The sequence below is a fragment of the Pseudophryne corroboree genome, chromosome 2 (assembly GCF_028390025.1).
Source record: "Pseudophryne corroboree isolate aPseCor3 chromosome 2, aPseCor3.hap2, whole genome shotgun sequence".
In the NCBI taxonomy this organism is placed as follows: Eukaryota; Metazoa; Chordata; class Amphibia; order Anura; family Myobatrachidae; genus Pseudophryne; species Pseudophryne corroboree.
In genome coordinates, this window is record NC_086445.1 from 189,440,591 (window position 1) to 189,460,711 (window position 20,121).

A 20,121-nucleotide genomic window follows, 5' to 3' on the forward strand; every position below is an offset into this window, starting at 1 on the left:
ACCCATTTTACAGGTGATGTCTTTCAAGGAATGTGTAAGTTGATGGGAATTGATAGCAAGCTGCACACTCCATACCGTCCACAGGCGAGTGCGAAAGTGGAAAGAGTGAACAGCACTATTAAAAATAAACTGAGTAAAGTGATGGCAGAGACAGGATTGACATGGCCAGAAGCTTTACCCATTGTACTGTACAGCATCAGAACCACTCCCAGGTCCCCTCTTAATCTGTCTCCCTTTGAAATCTTGTTTGGTCGACAACCGCATGTTATGATTAACCCTCAGGATGATTTGAAGTGTAACAATGAAGTGACTGTAAAATACTTGATTAACATGAGTAAACAGTTGAGGAATCAAAATGATAATCTGAAGTTAGTGATTCCTGATTTACCAGATAGTAATTGTCATGACATTGAACCTGGGGATTATGTAATGATACGGAATTTTCTACGCTCAGGTTGCCTTATTGACAGATGGGAAGGACCATACCAGGTCTTATTGACTAGCACTACAGCATTGAAGGTTGCTGAGAGAGAGACTTGGGTTCATTCGTCCCACTGTAAAAAGGTTGCTGATCCAGAGAGGTCCCGTGATAAGGAACAGACGGTAGAGGTTGTATCACTGGAGTGTCTGTTCCAGGAAGATTGAGGCGGCACCTGAGCATTGAAAATCACAAGACCAAAAGCAGTTGTCGATCCCCTGTTCCCTTTTATTGTTTTTCTCCAACTTCCCATCCCCTCTCCCTCAAATTATTTTTTTCCCCCCTTCTCATTCTTCTCCGTTTCCTCCTACAAGATGGACTTGCCCCAAGAGACTGTGATCCGGATTTTCCTGTTGACCATGATGTTGACCAGAGCAGTCTGTTCCGGCGAGAGTACCATGGAGGTCGAGAGAGGTTCTGGAATGGGTTCTGATGACAGAGATGGAGGCGTAGTTTTCCAAGAACAACATAATCAACAAGCAAAGGCGAGTATCAGAAAACGATCCGATAGCATTGACCATAGAAGGAATTGTGAAGGATTGTTAGCTGAAGAAAACTGTATCTGTCGGCTCTGTAACAATGTCATTGAGGATGGGTGCATAAAGAAATGCCAATCCAGTTTTAATATCCATATGGACCGGCATCCATTGAGTGACTATCACTCCTTAGTGGGTAGTGTGTTAAATAAAACAGATTGTTGGGTATGCTCTCAAGTACCTCAAGGTCATAGCAAATCAGGGCTAGTACCATTTCCTTTAACGTTAGGGGAGGTACTTGAGTTAAGTGGTGGGAGACCGGTGGACAGGAGGTTTAATATCTCCAGCCCTCCTAGTTTGAAGCTCCACCAATACCATGTGGATAGGTCCCTATTATGTTTTAACATCTCCAATCCCCGAAAGCCGGGAAATTGGGAAGTGTCATGGAGTAATCAAACCATGACCTTTTCGCATAGAGCAGATAGAATGCCTACAGATACAGAGCTTATACGCCACATAGCCAGTAGAGGAAAATCTTTCCGGTATAGGTATGCCTTAGGAAATAGGATTACGAGAGTTGGAGAGGTATCACCAGGATACTGTGCACATATCGTACAACCTGATACGTGTACTAAGCAGATGGAAGAATTAGGGTTAGGAGATTTCACATGGAAGGTGTGTAATATGGTTATGTCCTACTCCGTCCCATATGTTCTTCCCGATGATGCATATTTCATATGCGGGAGAAAGGCGTATAAATGGCTTGCCCCAAACTCTGAAGGATTGTGTTATATTGGAAAAGTGCTGCCTGAAGTAATGACTGTATCACATGACAAAATGAAAGACATACACCGTGTTGCCCAAACTCCTTATACTCACACCCATTACGAGCACATAGTTAAACGGCACCTGATAGAAAGAACAGAGCATCCAGCCTCTGACATGATCCATGAATCCACCGGGATTCAGTTTCTAATCGCGTTAGACATCACTCGCACCGCCAGAGGAGTGTTGAATTATAAATACATATCTGCGCTCGCAAATTTGTTAGATAATATCACTGAAATGTATGATGACACGTTTAGGTACACTGGAAGGGAACTTCAAGCTTATAAAACAGAACTGGTACAGCATAGAATGGTTCTTAATTACCTCACAGCAGTGACAGGCGGATATTGTGTCACACTGGCAACACAATACGGCGTGAAATGTTGCACATATATTACGAATAGCACAGAGGACCCGGTCGAGGTCATAGACCAAAAGATGGACGATATTCTCCAACTGAAGTGGGAATTTCGCAGGAGACACAATCTCACTCTTGCTGCTGTAGGTAATGAGCTGACTGGTTGGGTGTCATGGTTGAACCCGCGAAATTGGTTCTCTGGTTTAGGAGACTGGGCTCAAGGAGTCATAATGGATGTTGGGAAGTTTCTCCTATGTATCTTAGGTGTTATCATAACGATTGGTTTGATATTTAGATGCGGTCAGGCTTTAATGAGGTGCAATCGTCGTACTAGGGTAATGAGTTTAAGGAGTGAGGAAACTGTAATTCCAATGGACTTGATTTATGACCCAAATGTAGAAACAATTATGTGATGAAAATGCGATTTCTACGGTCCGTTTCTTTCACCTGTTTTTCCGTTTCCTCCAAGGTAAAAAGACCCACTTGGACGAGGAATTTGATGAGCCGATATACAGACAACAGATGGATTAAAGAAGAAGTTTTGACAACCTGATACACAGATTTTTGATGAACTATGCCATGGATCCCCAGTTTCCCTAGAAATTTTAAAATTACGCTAGCCCAACACTTTTGTAAATCTATGGACATTGACAGCTTTTGCTCGCACCTTATGGGCAAAAGCACAAAGAAGACTGCATTCAACAGACACCAAACAAGACCTCAATCGACGAATGTACATTTACCTGACATAGAATACCACCGCATTTACCGTAATTATGTATTTTCTTCATTTCTACAACCCTCAGGTAATGACACACATAGTCGATAGGGAATACAGGCACAGATATCAGCAATCACATATCTCCCCCATTCATGTATCATCAACTAAAATGTGCTCCCCCATTTTGTTACAACCAAAGCCGAAAAGAGCTCGGTAAAGTTTGACAGCCCATCCACAGACCCGTACCACGGGATAAGAAGGAATTCAAATGTATACTTCGCAATACCTCGAAGCTTGATGTACCACACGTACGGCACGATGATACATGACCCCCCAAACATGGATTCATACACACATGCTTCTGCTATCTCACTAGGTCATACCCTTTCCTACCTTCTCCTCTCCTCCCCTACCCAACCATGTAAATGTATTAACCCCTGACATATATTTTTCTCTTTTTGAAATGTTTTAGAAGGTGGCAGTTATTGTTGACTGCCAAAGGGTGGACTGTCAAAGTCAGAAAAATATCTCTATGCACACTACCATATTTGCACCTCACACAGGTCCGTGCTGCGCATGCGTACGCTCTCCCGTACGTGCGCATACTCACAGTCGCGGGCACCCGCAGGCGCACGGTATGCGTATTTACGGTAGAGTTTATGTGATCGTAGCGTGCGACTCAATCATTACATATTTTCACTATATAATGTATTTTGTAGATCATGGTCCCTTTGATAGATTCTGAAAGTTTAGTTAACATAGCATGTTCCTGAACAGAGAGATCCCTCTTTGTATTGTACGAAGGGTCTAACAGGGGTCATACAGTGGTGTTTGGTACCCATCGGAAGAGTATTTAAATAGCAATATTCCGGTGTTGGTTTGGAGCGGATTAATCGCTCGTGCGAATAGTTATGGACATAAGAAGTTTATGTCCATTTACTATTATTTGTTCTTATTTAGTCATGCGGCGGGAAACCCAGTATCCCACCCACCTGAACAGTTGGAAGCAGTCACAGCCCACCTGTATGAATCAACCTATGACCTTTTGTTATAATGCGAAGCCGAATTCCTGTGTCCAATGAACAATGAGATTGTAGGGACCATTGAATTGTATTGTGTGTGGGGCATAAATAGGCAGGCCGACCATATCCAGTTCACTCTCTTCAACGGTTCTCATTGCTGATAATCGGGAGCTGGATATCGAGGCGCATGCGAGCGTTTCCCCTTGTGCGTAAGTGTTTCTCTGCAACTGTATTGATCTTCTTGTTATTGTGGGCCAATTTCTCTCTCTCTCCCTTCTCCTCTTTCTCTCTTATTTTCCTTTAGATAGTAATTGTATTATATTTCCTGTGTAGTTATCTGGTTAGGTAGTCTATGTTATATTGTAGTGTATGATTTGTATTTGTATTATTTCTTTTGCAAGTATATCATTCATAATATATATATTAGGCGTTGGACCCTAAGCCCAGGTATCTGTGTATTTCTTATAGTGTTAAGTATTCTCAGAGCGTCGGTGACGCTCATACAGCTTTTGAGTTAATAAGGTTACACTGTGTTACATTTACACACTATCTATATACTAAGGTTTTACAGCACAATACACTGTTTATGGTTTAGATACAAAGGTTTAACATTGTTAGCGTCAGCGCCGCTGGTGATCTCCTCGTGGTCCCGAGCGTCCGCTACGCTATAGCGAATCATTACGTTAGTTAGCAGCCAATAGCGTGCCTGCCTGTGATCTCTTGGCCGTGAGCGAACGTGACGCTTGAGCGTCTCGACCACGGCTAAGCGATTGTTACGCAACGAGCGTACCCTTACGGTACTTCATACGTAGATAGCGTACAGTGTTCTTAGACCTCATAAAGGGTATTATATAAGATAAATATTTAGCTTTATCACTCGGTTAACCCGAGCGCGCCCGAACGTCATCATCACGCTGTCGGATTCTCGCGAGGCTCGGATTCTATCGCGAGACTCGGATTCTATATAAGGAGCCGCGCGTCGCGGCCATTTTCACACGTGCATTGAGATTGATAGGGAGAGGACGTGGCTGGCGTCCTCTCCGTTTAGAAATTAAAATAGATAGGAGAGTGAGAGTGAGACACTTCATTTACTTACTGGAGCTTAGGAGGAGTTATACTAGTGACTGATGACCAGTGACCTGACCACCAGTGCAGTTTTATAATTTATTATTATTTAATAATCCGTTCTGTTCTTGTTCTCTGCCTGAAAAAAACGATACACAGTGACTCAGTCACACTCACATACCATATCTGTGCTCAGCCCAGTGTGCTGCATCATCTATGTATAATATCTGACTGTGCTCACACAGCTTAATTGTGGGGGAGACTGGGGAGCAGTTATAGGTTATAGCAGGAGCCAGGAGTACATATTAAACAGTGCACACTTTTGCTGCCAGAGTGCCACTGCCAGTGTGACTGACCACTGACCACTGTGACCAGTGACCTGACCACACTGACCACCAGTATAGTATATTGTGATTGAATGTCTGCCTGAAAAAGTACACTCGTCGTGTGACTTGTGTGGTGTTTTTTTATTCTATAAAAATTAAAAAAACTCATTCTGCTGACAGACAGTGTCCAGCAGGTCCGTCATTATATAATATATACCTGTCCGGCTGCAGTAGTGATATATATATATTTTTTATATCATTATTTATCATCCAGTCTATACTAGCAGCAGACACAGTACGGTAGTTCACGGCTGTAGCTACCTCTGTGTCGGCACTCGGCAGTCCATCCATAATTGTATACCACCTACCCGTGGTTTTTCTTTTCTTTCTTCTTTATACATACTACATCTCATTATCATCCAGTCTATATTAGCAGCAGACACAGTACAGTACGGTAGTCCACGGCTGTAGCTACCTCTGTGTCGGCACTCGGCAGTCCATCCATAATTGTATACCACCTACCCGTGGTTATTTCTTTTCTTTCTTCTTTATACATACTACATCTCATTATCATCCAGTCTATATTAGCAGCAGACACAGTACAGTACGGTAGTCCACGGCTGTAGCTATCTCTGTGTCGGCACTCGGCAGTCCATCCATAATTGTATACCACCTACCCGTGGTTTTTTTTTTCTTTCTTTTTTATACATACTACATCTCATTATCAACCAGTCTATATTAGCAGCAGACACATTACAGTACGGTAGTCCACGGCTGTAGCTACCTCTGTGTCGGCACTCGGCAGTCCATCCATAATTGTATACCACCTACCCGTGTTTTTTTTTTCTTTCTTCTTTATACATACTACATCTCATTATCAACCAGTCTATATTAGCAGCAGACACAGTACGGTAGTTCACGGCTGTAGCTACCTCTGTGTCGGCACTCGGCAGTCCATCCATAATTGTATACCACCTACCCGTGGTTTTTTTTTTCTTTCTTCTTTATACATACTACATCTCATTATCATCCAGTCTATATTAGCAGCAGACACAGTACAGTACGGTAGTCCACGGCTGTAGCTACCTCTGTGTCGGCACTCGGCAGTCCATCCATAATTGTATACCACCTACCCGTGGTTTTTTTTTTCTTTCTTCTTTATACATACTACATCTCATTATCATCCAGTCTATATTAGCAGCAGACACAGTACAGTACGGTAGTCCACGGCTGTAGCTACCTCTGTGTCGGCACTCGGCAGTCCATCCATAATTGTATACCACCTACCCGTGGGTTTTTTTTTTCTTTCTTCTTTATACATACTACATCTCATTATCATCCAGTCTATATTAGCAGCAGACACAGTACAGTACGGTAGTCCACGGCTGTAGCTACCTCTGTGTCGGCACTCGGCAGTCCATCCATAATTGTATACCACCTACCCGTGGTTTTTTATTTCTTTCTTCTTTATACATACTACATCTCATTATCAACCAGTCTATATTAGCAGCAGACACAGTACAGTACGGTAGTCCACGGCTGTAGCTACCTCTGTGTCGGCACTCGGCAGTCCATCCATAATTGTATACCACCTACCCGTGGTTTTTTTTTCTTTCTTCTTTATACATACTACATCTCATTATCATCCAGTCTTTATTAGCAGCAGACACAGTACAGTACGGTAGTCCACGGCTGTAGCTACCTCTGTGTCGGCACTCGGCAGTCCATCCATAATTGTATACCACCTACCCGTGGTTTTTTTTTCTTTCTTCTTTATACATACTACATCTCATTATCAACCAGTCTATATTAGCAGCAGACACAGTACAGTACGGTAGTCCACGGCTGTAGCTACCTCTGTGTCGGCACTCGGCAGTCCATCCATAATTGTATACCACCTAGTCCTACCCGTGGTTTTTTTTTCTTTCTTCTTTATACATACTACATCTCATTATCATCCAGTCTATATTAGCAGCAGACACAGTACAGTACGGTAGTCCACGGCTGTAGCTACCTCTGTGTCGGCACTCGGCAGTCCATCCATAATTGTATACCACCTACCCGTGGGTTTTTTTTTCTTTCTTCTTTATACATACTACATCTCATTATCATCCAGTCTATATTAGCAGCAGACACAGTACAGTACGGTAGTCCACGGCTGTAGCTACCTCTGTGTCGGCACTCGGCAGTCCATCCATAATTGTATACCACCTACCCGTGGTTTTTTATTTCTTTCTTCTTTATACATACTACATCTCATTATCAACCAGTCTATATTAGCAGCAGACACAGTACAGTACGGTAGTCCACGGCTGTAGCTACCTCTGTGTCGGCACTCGGCAGTCCATCCATAATTGTATACCACCTACCCGTGGTTTTTTTTTCTTTCTTCTTTATACATACTACATCTCATTATCATCCAGTCTATATTAGCAGCAGACACAGTACAGTACGGTAGTCCACGGCTGTAGCTACCTCTGTGTCGGCACTCGGCAGTCCATCCATAATTGTATACCACCTACCCGTGGTTTTTTCTTTCTTTCTTCTTTATACATACTACATCTCATTATCAACCAGTCTATATTAGCAGCAGACACAGTACAGTACGGTAGTCCACGGCTGTAGCTACCTCTGTGTCGGCACTCGGCAGTCCATCCATAATTGTATACCACCTAGTCCTACCCGTGGTTTTTTTTTTCTTTCTTCTTTATACATACTACATCTCATTTTCATCCAGTCTATATTAGCAGCAGACACAGTACAGTACGGTAGTCCACGGCTGTAGCTACCTCTGTGTCGGCACTCGGCAGTCCATCCATAATTGTATACTAGTATCCATCCTTCTCCATTGTTTACCTGAGGTGCCTTTTAGTTGTGCCTATTAAAATATGGAGAACAAAAATGTTGAGGTTCCAAAATTAGGGAAAGATCAAGATCCACTTCCACCTCGTGCTGAAGCTGCTGCCACTAGTCATGGCCGAGACGATGAAATGCCAGCAACGTCGTCTGCCAAGGCCGATGCCCAATGTCATAGTACAGAGCATGTCAAATCCAAAACACCAAATATCAGTAAAAAAAGGACTCCAAAACCTAAAATAAAATTGTCGGAGGAGAAGCGTAAACTTGCCAATATGCCATTTACCACACGGAGTGGCAAGGAACGGCTGAGGCCCTGGCCTATGTTCATGGCTAGTGGTTCAGCTTCACATGAGGATGGAAGCACTCAGCCTCTCGCTAGAAAACTGAAAAGACTCAAGCTGGCAAAAGCACCGCAAAGAACTGTGCGTCCTTCGAAATCCCAAATCCACAAGGAGAGTCCAATTGTGTCGGTTGCGATGCCTGACCTTCCCAACACTGGACGTGAAGAGCATGCGCCTTCCACCATTTGCACGCCCCCTGCAAGTGCTGGAAGGAGCACCCGCAGTCCAGTTCCTGATAGTCAGATTGAAGATGTCAGTGTTGAAGTACACCAGGATGAGGAGGATATGGGTGTTGCTGGCGCTGGGGAGGAAATTGACCAGGAGGATTCTGATGGTGAGGTGGCTTGTTTAAGTCAGGCACCCGGGGAGACACCTGTTGTCCGTGGGAGGAATATGGCCACTGACATGCCTGGTGAAAATACCAAAAAAATCAGCTCTTCGGTGTGGAAGTATTTCAACAGAAATGCGGACAACAGGTGTCAAGCCGTGTGTTGCCTTTGTCAAGCTGTAATAAGTAGGGGTAAGGACGTTAACCACCTCGGAACATCCTCCCTTATACGTCACCTGCAGCGCATTCATAATAAGTCAGTGACAAGTTCAAAAACTTTGGGCGACAGCGGAAGCAGTCCACTGACCAGTAAATCCCTTCCTCTTGTAACCAAGCTCACGCAAACCACCCCACCAACTCCCTCAGTGTCAATTTCCTCCTTCCCCAGGAATGCCAATAGTCCTGCAGGCCATGTCACTGGCAATTCTGACGAGTCCTCTCCTGCCTGGGATTCCTCCGATGCATCCTTGCGTGTAACTCCTACTGCTGCTGGCGCTGCTGTTGTTGCTGCTGGGAGTCGATGGTCATCCCAGAGGGGAAGTCGTAAGCCCACTTGTACTACTTCCAGTAAGCAATTGACTGTTCAACAGTCCTTTGCGAGGAAGATGAAATATCACAGCAGTCATCCTGCTGCAAAGCGGATAACTGAGGCCTTGACAACTATGTTGGTGTTAGACGTGCGTCCGGTATCCGCCGTTAGTTCACAGGGAACTAGACAATTTATTGAGGCAGTGTGCCCCCATTACCAAATACCATCTAGGTTCCACTTCTCTAGGCAGGCGATACCGAGAATGTACACGGACGTCAGAAAAAGACTCACCAGTGTCCTAAAAAATGCAGTTGTACCCAATGTCCACTTAACCACGGACATGTGGACAAGTGGAGCAGGGCAGGGTCAGGACTATATGACTGTGACAGCCCACTGGGTAGATGTATGGACTCCCGCCGCAAGAACAGCAGCGGCGGCACCAGTAGCAGCATCTCGCAAACGCCAACTCTTTCCTAGGCAGGCTACGCTTTGTATCACCGGTTTCCAGAATACGCACACAGCTGAAAACCTCTTACGGCAACTGAGGAAGAACATCGCGGAATGGCTTACCCCAATTGGACTCTCCTGTGGATTTGTGGCATCGGACAACGCCAGCAATATTGTGTGTGCATTAAATATGGGCAAATTCCAGCACGTCCCATGTTTTGCACATACCTTGAATTTGGTGGTGCAGAATTTTTAAAAAAACGACAGGGGCGTGCAAGAGATGCTGTCGGTGGCCAGAAGAATTGCGGGACACTTTCGGCGTACAGGCACCACGTACAGAAGACTGGAGCACCACCAAAAACTACTGAACCTGCCCTGCCATCATCTGAAGCAAGAAGTGGTAACGAGGTGGAATTCAACCCTCTATATGCTTCAGAGGTTGGAGGAGCAGCAAAAGGCCATTCAAGCCTATACAATTGAGCACGATATAGGAGGTGGAATGCACCTGTCTCAAGCGCAGTGGAGAATGATTTCAACGTTGTGCAAGGTTCTGATGCCCTTTGAACTTGCCACACGTGAAGTCAGTTCAGACACTGCCAGCCTGAGTCAGGTCATTCCCCTCATCAGGCTTTTGCAGAAGAAGCTGGAGACATTGAAGGAGGAGCTAACACGGAGCGATTCCGCTAGGCATGTGGGACTTGTGGATGGAGCCCTTAATTCGCTTAACAAGGATTCACGGGTGGTCAATCTGTTGAAATCAGAGCACTACATTTTGGCCACCGTGCTCGATCCTAGATTTAAAGCCTACCTTGGATCTCTCTTTCCGGCAGACACAAGTCTGCTGGGGTTGAAAGACCTGCTGGTGAGAAAATTGTCAAGTCAAGCGGAACGCGACCTGTCAACATCTCCTCCTTCACATTCTCCCGCAACTGGGGGTGCGAGGAAAAGACTCAGAATTCCGAGCCCACCCGCTGGCGGTGATGCAGGGCAGTCTGGAGCGACTGCTGATGCTGACATCTGGTCCGGACTGAAGGACCTGACAACGATTACGGACATGTCGTCTACTGTCACTGCATATGATTCTCTCAACATTGAAAGAATGGTGGAGGATTATATGAGTGACCGCATCCAAGTAGGCACGTCACACAGTCCGTACCTATACTGGCAGGAAAAAGAGGCAATTTGGAGGCCCTTGCACAAACTGGCTTTATTCTACCTAAGTTGCCCTCCCACAAGTGTGTACTCCGAAAGAGTGTTTAGTGCCGCCGCTCACCTTGTCAGCAATCGGTGTACGAGGTTACATCCAGAAAATGTGGAGAAGATGATGTTCATTAAAATGAATTATAATCAATTCCTCCGCGGAGACATTGACCAGCAGCAATTGCCTCCACAAAGTACACAGGGAGCTGAGATGGTGGATTCCAGTGGGGACGAATTGATAATCTGTGAGGAGGGGGATGTACACGGTGATATATCGGAGGATGATGATGAGGTGGACATCTTGCCTCTGTAGAGCCAGTTTGTGCAAGGAGAGATTAATTGCTTCTTTTTTGGTGGGGGCCCAAACCAACCCGTCATATCAGTCACAGTCGTGTGGCAGACCCTGTCACTGAAATGATGGGTTGGTTAAAGTGTGCATGTCCTGTTTATACAACATAAGGGTGGGTGGGAGGGCCCAAGGACAATTCCATCTTGCACCTCTTTTTTCTTTAATTTTTTTTTGCGTCATGTGCTGTTTGGGGAGGGTTTTTTGGAAGGGACATCCTGCGTGACACTGCAGTGCCACTCCTAGATGGGCCCGGTGTTTGTGTCGGCCACTAGGGTCGCTTATCTTACTCACACAGCTACCTCATTGCGCCTCTTTTTTTCTTTGCGTCATGTGCTGTTTGGGGAGGGTTTTTTGGAAGAGACATCATGCGTGACACTGCAGTGCCACTCCTAGATGGGCCCGGTGTTTGTGTCGGCCACTAGGGTCGCTTATCTTACTCACACAGCTACCTCATTGTGCCTCTTTTTTTCTTTGCGTCATGTGCTGTTTGGGGAGGGTTTTTTGGAAGGGACATCCTGCGTGACACTGCAGTGCCACTCCTAGATGGGCCCGGTGTTTGTGTCGGCCACTAGGGTCGCTTATCTTACTCACACAGCTACCTCATTGCGCCTCTTTTTTTCTTTGCGTCATGTGCTGTTTGGGGAGGGTTTTTTGGAAGGGACATCCTGCGTGACACTGCAGTGACACTCCTAGATGGGCCCGGTGTTTGTGTCGGCCACTAGGGTCGCTTATCTTACTCACACAGCTACCTCATTGTGCCTCTTTTTTTCTTTGCGTCATGTGCTGTTTGGGGAGGGTTTTTTGGAAGGGACATCCTGCGTGACACTGCAGTGCCACTCCTAGATGGGCCCGGTGTTTGTGTCGGCCACTAGGGTCGCTTATCTTACTCACACAGCTACCTCATTGCGCCTCTTTTTTTCTTTGCGTCATGTGCTGTTTGGGGAGGGTTTTTTGGAAGGGACATCCTGCGTGACACTGCAGTGACACTCCTAGATGGGCCCGGTGTTTGTGTCGGCCACTAGGGTCGCTTATCTTACTCACACAGCTACCTCATTGCGCCTTTTTTTTTCTTTGCGTCATGTGCTGTTTGGGGAGGGTTTTTTGGAAGGGACATCCTGCGTGACACTGCAGTGCCACTCCTAGATGGGCCCGGTGTTTGTGTCGGCCACTAGGGTCGCTTATCTTACTCACACAGCTACCTCATTGCGCCTCTTTTTTTCTTTGCGTCATGTGCTGTTTGGGGAGGGTTTTTTGGAAGGGACATCCTGCGTGACACTGCAGTGCCACTCCTAGATGGGCCCGGTGTTTGTGTCGGCCACTAGGGTCGCTTATCTTACTCACACAGCTACCTCATTGCGCCTCTTTTTTTCTTTGCGTCATGTGCTGTTTGGGGAGGGTTTTTTGGAAGGGACATCCTGCGTGACACTGCAGTGCCACTCCTAGATGGGCCCGGTGTTTGTGTCGGCCACTAGGGTCGCTTATCTTACTCACACAGCTACCTCATTGCGCCTCTTTTTTTCTTTGCGTCATGTGCTGTTTGGGGAGGGTTTTTTGGAAGGGACATCCTGCGTGACACTGCAGTGCCACTCCTAGATGGGCCCGGTGTTTGTGTCGGCCACTAGGGTCGCTTATCTTACTCACACAGCTACCTCATTGCGCCTCTTTTTTTCTTTGCGTCATGTGCTGTTTGGGGAGGGTTTTTTGGAAGGGACATCCTGCGTGACACTGCAGTGCCACTCCTAGATGGGCCCGGTGTTTGTGTCGGCCACTAGGGTCGCTTATCTTACTCACACAGCTACCTCATTGCGCCTCTTTTTTTCTTTGCGTCATGTGCTGTTTGGGGAGGGTTTTTTGGAAGGGACATCCTGCGTGACACTGCAGTGACACTCCTAGATGGGCCCGGTGTTTGTGTCGGCCACTAGGGTCGCTTATCTTACTCACACAGCTACCTCATTGCGCCTCTTTTTTTTCTTTGCGTCATGTGCTGTTTGGGGAGGGTTTTTTGGAAGGGACATCCTGCGTGACACTGCAGTGCCACTCCTAGATAGGCCAGGTGTTTGTGTCGGCCACTAGGGTCGCTTAGTCATCCAGCGACCTCGGTGCAAATTTTAGGACTAAAAATAATATTGTGAGGTGTGAGGTATTCAGAATAGACTGAAAATGAGTGGAAATGATGGTTTTTGAGGTTAATAATACTTTGGGATCAAAATGACCCCCAAATTCTATGATTTAAGCTGTTTTTTAGGTTTTTGGGAAAAAAACACCCGAATCCAAAACACACCCGAATCCGACAAAAAAAATTCGGTTAGGTTTTGCCAAAACGCGGTCGAACCCAAAACACGGCCGCGGAACCGAACCCAAAACCAAAACACAAAACCCGAAAAATTTCCGGCGCTCATCTCTAGTTTTCACACCTACCTGTCACATTTATGTGGGCCCCTAACTGTATTTGCTGTACATTTGCCCTTTCACTCCCTTCTCCTCACCATAAGCTTGAAGATTCATAAGTGTAAGAGGCGACACTATATCTGCATAAGGACAACTAGTAGGTATGCACAGTACGGAAATACTTATTGTATCCAGGGCCACTGAGAAATTGAGTAACAGGGGGCGACCATGGATGCAAGAGAAGGCGTGGCTTGGCCTAATCACGTAGTGCTTTCCTATGGCGCACAGAACTCGCATAGGTAAAGTGGTCACAGCATCAAAGGGCAAGGTTATGCCTCCCCTGCACTCCCAGCCCTCTAGACACACCTTGTCACAGGTACATAGTAACCATCTCTCCATCTTCAATATTAAATGACCTAAATATATTTAATACATATTTGAGTTGTTAATCACAATGTATTGGCTTAGACCTAAATTTAAAATAATTTAATAATTTATTTCAAGGTGCCACCAATTTTTTTGTTCAGGAGAAATGCAGGAGAAAAGAAGGGGCTAATTAATAATGGTACTCTGACTAGGCGGTGGTGGCAACGTAGGAGAAAAAACACATGAGTTGCTCAATCGAGTGCCATCTAGTAGCCACTGGTGCCCAAGACACTTGAATTCTCCCCATAGAGCCTTTTAATATATAAGATACCTTTGCCACCATGCTGTACACCCAAGTAATTGTACTGTGAGAGGATTATCATATCTCAGTAAGATTGACAAGAGAGCTTTTGGAGAAGACAAAAAACAAAAAAATATGGGAAAGAGAACATAAGCAATAACAACTGTACTGAACTTTTATTTTATAAGCACATTAACTAGCAGCATCATACATGGTCAAGTCACATTATTATGACCACCTCCTACATTTGACGTCAGCGGTGCGTAGCCTATGACGTACGTCACATGTCGTGTGCTGGCTTAGTGGGTATAGAAGTGTACTATAGGCTGTCTTCACACATATCATTTGTTGCTGTCATGGGTGAAAGCAGTGATTTATCCAAGTTGCAAAAAGGGATGATTATCGGCTTTCTGGTCAAGGGTGACGGTATTTCTGAAACAGTGCAGTTAGTGAACTATTCGCATGCTGCTTTGGTGAAAGTGTATCGTGACTGGACAAATGGCAGCATTGCCAATAACCGACATGGAAACTGCAGAGCACCACGTGCCATTGATGTGAGAGGTGAACACCAGCTACGAAGGTGCGTGAGGGCCGACTGACACGCTACAGTGGAGCAGATCACCGTCAAAATGAACCCAGATGTGTGTCTAAAATGACAGTTCAGCCCGTCTAACTGCTGTCCATGCTGCACACTAAGAATGCCAAATTGCTTTCTCACAAATATTTAAAATGCCCGCTCTAATATATATTGTAAATGCCTGCACCTCTTATTACCATATCCCATGAATGTGCGCTATATATATTGCAAAACACTGCATCCCATAAGAGAAAACAATACACCCACACATTATCTGAGTTCCAAAGCTCATTGATGTATATATTTGTTATTAAAATGATATGGATTCAATATATATTACAAAGTACAGTATACCTATAGTTACATGGTTACACTCACACAGTAAGCAGTTAAAACATACAGTTACATACAATTACATACAATTACATACAGTTACATACAGTTACAGGCCAGCGATACAATTACCATTCCCTCCAATGCATCTTATGTCTCTCTCTCTCTGTAAATAAATACAGGAACTGAACTGGCAGCAAGTCCATCATCCTCTGAGACCAAAAAGCAACTGAGCTCCTGTGTGATCAATGTGTTATCTAGTTTCTGGGGGAAGGGTTCACGATGAGTCACCAGTCCCTTTGTATATGGTAATCAGGTTCATCCTTAAAGACATTCAAAGGGCTGGCCTGAGTTTCCTGTTCATTACCTGTTTGGAATATCTATTGTTCTAATAAAAGTTATTTTAGCTTTTATACATTTAATCATAATTCCGTGTTGCAATGTCCTACAACTTAATAACAAGTATCAAATGAATCTACACATTAATCTGGTTGTTTTAATAGTAAATATAACAGGTCTATCTTGTTTCGTTCAAATAATACACATACAGGACATTACTTCAATATATATAATTTTAAATCATCATGATGTCTGGCGCTTGATATTATTATATATTGTACTGTATGAAATAAGTGTCGAATCCATCTCTATGGCATGTCCGTGTAAATGCGTGTGTTACCATATATTGCTGTGCTTGCTGCGCGTATTTGCAAGTATAGCGACTTATAATGTGTGTAGTTTGTATGTTCTCTTTATGTAATATTTTTTACTTTGACAGTCCACCCTTTGGCAGTAAACAATAACTGCCATCAATTATTAACATAAGAAAAATATTTCATACCATAATCGGTGACCTAGACACAAGTATGTATGCATTTCGCAAATCAGACACATGACTATATTTGGGGAAGACAGAGAGGAGGACGAGACATCCTCTATATGCACTCGGTGGTCACGGGACCACTGGTTGGGTGTGGGACAACATTCAACCTATAGAGTATGCTGGGACAGTGCTTTGGCCTATAATGTCTGATTTGCGACGAACATTTCACACATACATGTACCTACATCTTTGTACACTGATGTTTGGATTCAATTGAGGTTCTGCTGGGTAGGTGAAGAAGACACAAACAAATCGTGACAGTGACATTTTCATGATCTACATATTCCTATCATTTTCTGAACATTGTTTCCATTTCCGGAACGTATGCTAGGTCTGTTTAATCATTGAACAAGGGTTATAAGTAGTGTCCTTCCTAAATAACATAAACCTTCGGAGTCCGGGGAGAGCCACTCATAAACCTTTCTTCCACATACATTAATGAGCTCTTTATCTGCAATGTGTGAATAGCCATTGTCTGATTGTTCCTGATTACCTCTGAACTCCATAACTACTAGACCTTTGATTTTTCTCTGATTTTAACAAACTGATCGGCTAATCCTGGGATCCTATAAGGAGATCACTCCTTCCTACAGAACTAGTTCCAGTCCCACACTCAACTCCTCATAAAAAAAACCTCGCAAAAATAGAATATCCTGAAAAATAAATGTTTGTCAGCGGGAAAGAGAGAAAAGAGAAATAGAACAAAACAACTCTTGTTCATAACAAATCAATTACAATGACTGGTCTTTCTGCAGTCCTTTAGTATGCTCAGGTAGTGTTCAACAGTGCCACCTCTCAGTCTTCACGGAACAGAGTCTCTGGTGATACTTTTGCAATCTCTTTGCCTTGCTCTTTGAACACACAGTTCACTTGGAACACACAGTTCAATTTGCTCTCCACCTTGCTCTTTAAACACACAGTTCACTTGGAACACACAGTTCACTTCGAACACACAAACTCGATGAATGTGAGCAATAAACTACTTTGTCATGAGTTCTCTCCGGGTCAGCGACCTTCTTGCAGTGGGACGAGTGGACCCAAGTCTCTCTTTCAGCGACCTTTAGTGCTGTCAACAAAATTTGGTATGGTCCTTCCCGTCTGTCTATTAGGCAACCTGAACGTAAGAACAATCACACAGTCTCTTGGTTCACAATCAAGACAATTAGTATTTGGCATACCAGCAATCAACAGTTTCAAGTTCTTTTGTCAAGTTCTCAAATGCTGGCTCATCTCAACAAGGTACTGTACTGTCACCTCATTGGTGTATTTCTGATCATTGTGCGGATCAATCATGACATGAGGTTGTCTTCCAAAAACAACCCCAAAAAAAACACAAATACCAAAACCAAAACAACAACAAATTTCGAAGAGGGTGATTTGTTGAGTGAAGATCTGGGAGTGGTTCCAAAGCTACATAATACTAGTGGCAGTATCTATGATCACAATAGTACAATTTCAGGCTTTGCTCCTACTTCTAGGGGTACCATTATCTACACACAAATTTCTGCGCAATTTTTCTTTGTGGTAAACACAGCAGCATCCGTGGTGGCAGGAAATGCCTCTACCCAGTTTGATAAAACATCAGTGCACACCAATACATAACAATAATTCCTAAAGGGTGTTAACTGTACGAAGTCGATTTGTATTTCCTGAAAAGATCCGTTTGCAGGAGGGATATGGGATGGCTCTGTTGGTATTGCCTTACCAATATTCTTCCTCAAGCAAGTAAGACAGGTCATTGCTCTCTTACCTGCATGAGAATAGAATCCTGGCGCACACCAGTAGGCTCTCATTAGCCTGCACCTACCCGCTTTGCCTAGATGAGTCAGACCGTGTGCCACCTCAGCTAGACTTGGAAGGTATGCTCTGGGGGCTACTGGCTTACCGTGTCCACCTGCCCACAGTCCTGAGGACTCCTGGCCATACCTCTTTGTCCTCCAGACTGCCTTTTCCTGTAAGGGAACACAATTTTTTTGTATCTTAATTTAACTATCGTGTGTTTGCAGTAGAGTACCATAAACATAACTCAAAAAAGAAAAAGAAAAAAGAAACATCTCTAGAGGAGAGAAAGAAGAAGAAAATGAAAAAGAAAATGTCAGGTTTGCCATTCACCAACAGGCATATCAGTGTCTATACAAAATTTCCCTTCACCAGTATTCCCATTCTCCACCCTTTGTGCATGACAAGGCACACTGCAGTAATACTGGTGTCATCGTGCTGTTGAGATATACTGGGTTTGGGCAGAACTCTGAAGGACCTAGGCATGTGGAGTTTGAACTGTACTTGGGTCCATGTATTGTACCACCCTGTGTGAACGCAAAAGATGAAGAGGAAACTATAGAGAAACAGAATAGAGGTTGGTGACAGATGAGTTTGTAGAGGTGGAGAAGATTTTATAAAAATTTGACAACTGGGTTGGGCACTACGGGGAAGTGATTCTCTACTTGGTCTACTCCCCTTAAAAAAAAAATTCTGTGTGTCTTATCTCTACTGGGACTATCCCAGCCATCAATCCAGTGTCCTGTCCATCCTAAGTTCATAGGGAACCCGGTATCTGTGAGATAATTTCCTCTACCTGTGATGGACATGCATCTAGAACAGCAGAATGCGACATTAGTCTGCAAGTTTTGTCAAAGAGTAATGTTGCATTTATTTTGTTCTTCCCATTAGCCGAATCTGTGTTTTCTATATGGCTTATGATTCCTTACTATATGTCCCTTGGTCCCGTCTATGTGTTTAATAATGTGGCTTGTGTTTTCTGTCTAGGGCAGTGATGGCTAACCTTGACACTCCAGCTGTTGTTGAACTACACATCCCAGCATGCCCTGTATCAGTTTTAGCATGGCCAAATAGTAAAACTGATGCAGGGCATGCTGGGAATTGTAGTTTAACAACAGCTGGAGTGTCAAGGTTAGCCATCACTGGTCTAGGGGATCTATATTGACTATGTGTCCTACTACTCCTACAATCTCTGGCAAAATGCCCTTCCTTCCTACAAGTGTAACATATTATTGACCATTAGGGATCTGGGGTTTGGACTGATGGGTCTTTCCTGTATGTGCCAGTATACTTACCATCCTCAACCTCTCCACCTGTTGTTCTCTGCGCCTAACACTATTCTTGTGATGTTCAATAGCACACTATCTAAGATTAGCTACTGTGAGCTTTCCAATTTTGCAAAGAAGTCTGCACCCTGACACTCAATGCCTTATTGAGCCTGTCCATTTGCACAGAGACAGCCACCTCCCATTTGCCGAATTAGTGTTTACCAGTGGTCTTATCCAGATGGAGAATTTTCTATTAATGCAAAAGACAAAAAAAAATAAAGTTTAACAAGCTTCTAGGTCATGCAAAGTATTTCATTCAATCCTTCTCATCCCGTATTAAGGGTCTGTACATGGTCCAACAAACATTTCCGAGCTCATCTTTACTAGGGGCATTACTAGGAATGAATACTTCTTATATGGTAACTGAAAGAAATACCCGGGGTTACCTTGTCTCTGTCCGCTTTCCTACTGGCAAATACTAATGTGCGGACAGGTTTTTTTTTTCTCCATTTCTGACATTACTTTCTTGATTTTTTTTTTTATTTTTTGGTTTTACTATATATGTACACAAATGATACCATACTTACCTGTTCCACTGGTCTCAGCCACTTCCCCCACAGGCTACTGCTCTTCTTTTACCGGTTGGATACTCCTCTGGGTACATGAGAAATGGCTGAAAACGATCAGGTCACCTTCTCCTCCTAAATAAAACTTCAACATTCATTAGTACATATATAGGTTACAGTCATATTTTTCATATTTTTATTATTTTCTATAGTTTGTATGCTGGCCGTAACTGCTTCCACATCTACATAAGGCGGTGTACTTGCATTCTTTTTTTTCTTCCTACTTGTTTATTGTTGCTACAAGTTCAAACAGTTCTTATATTTCCATTCTTG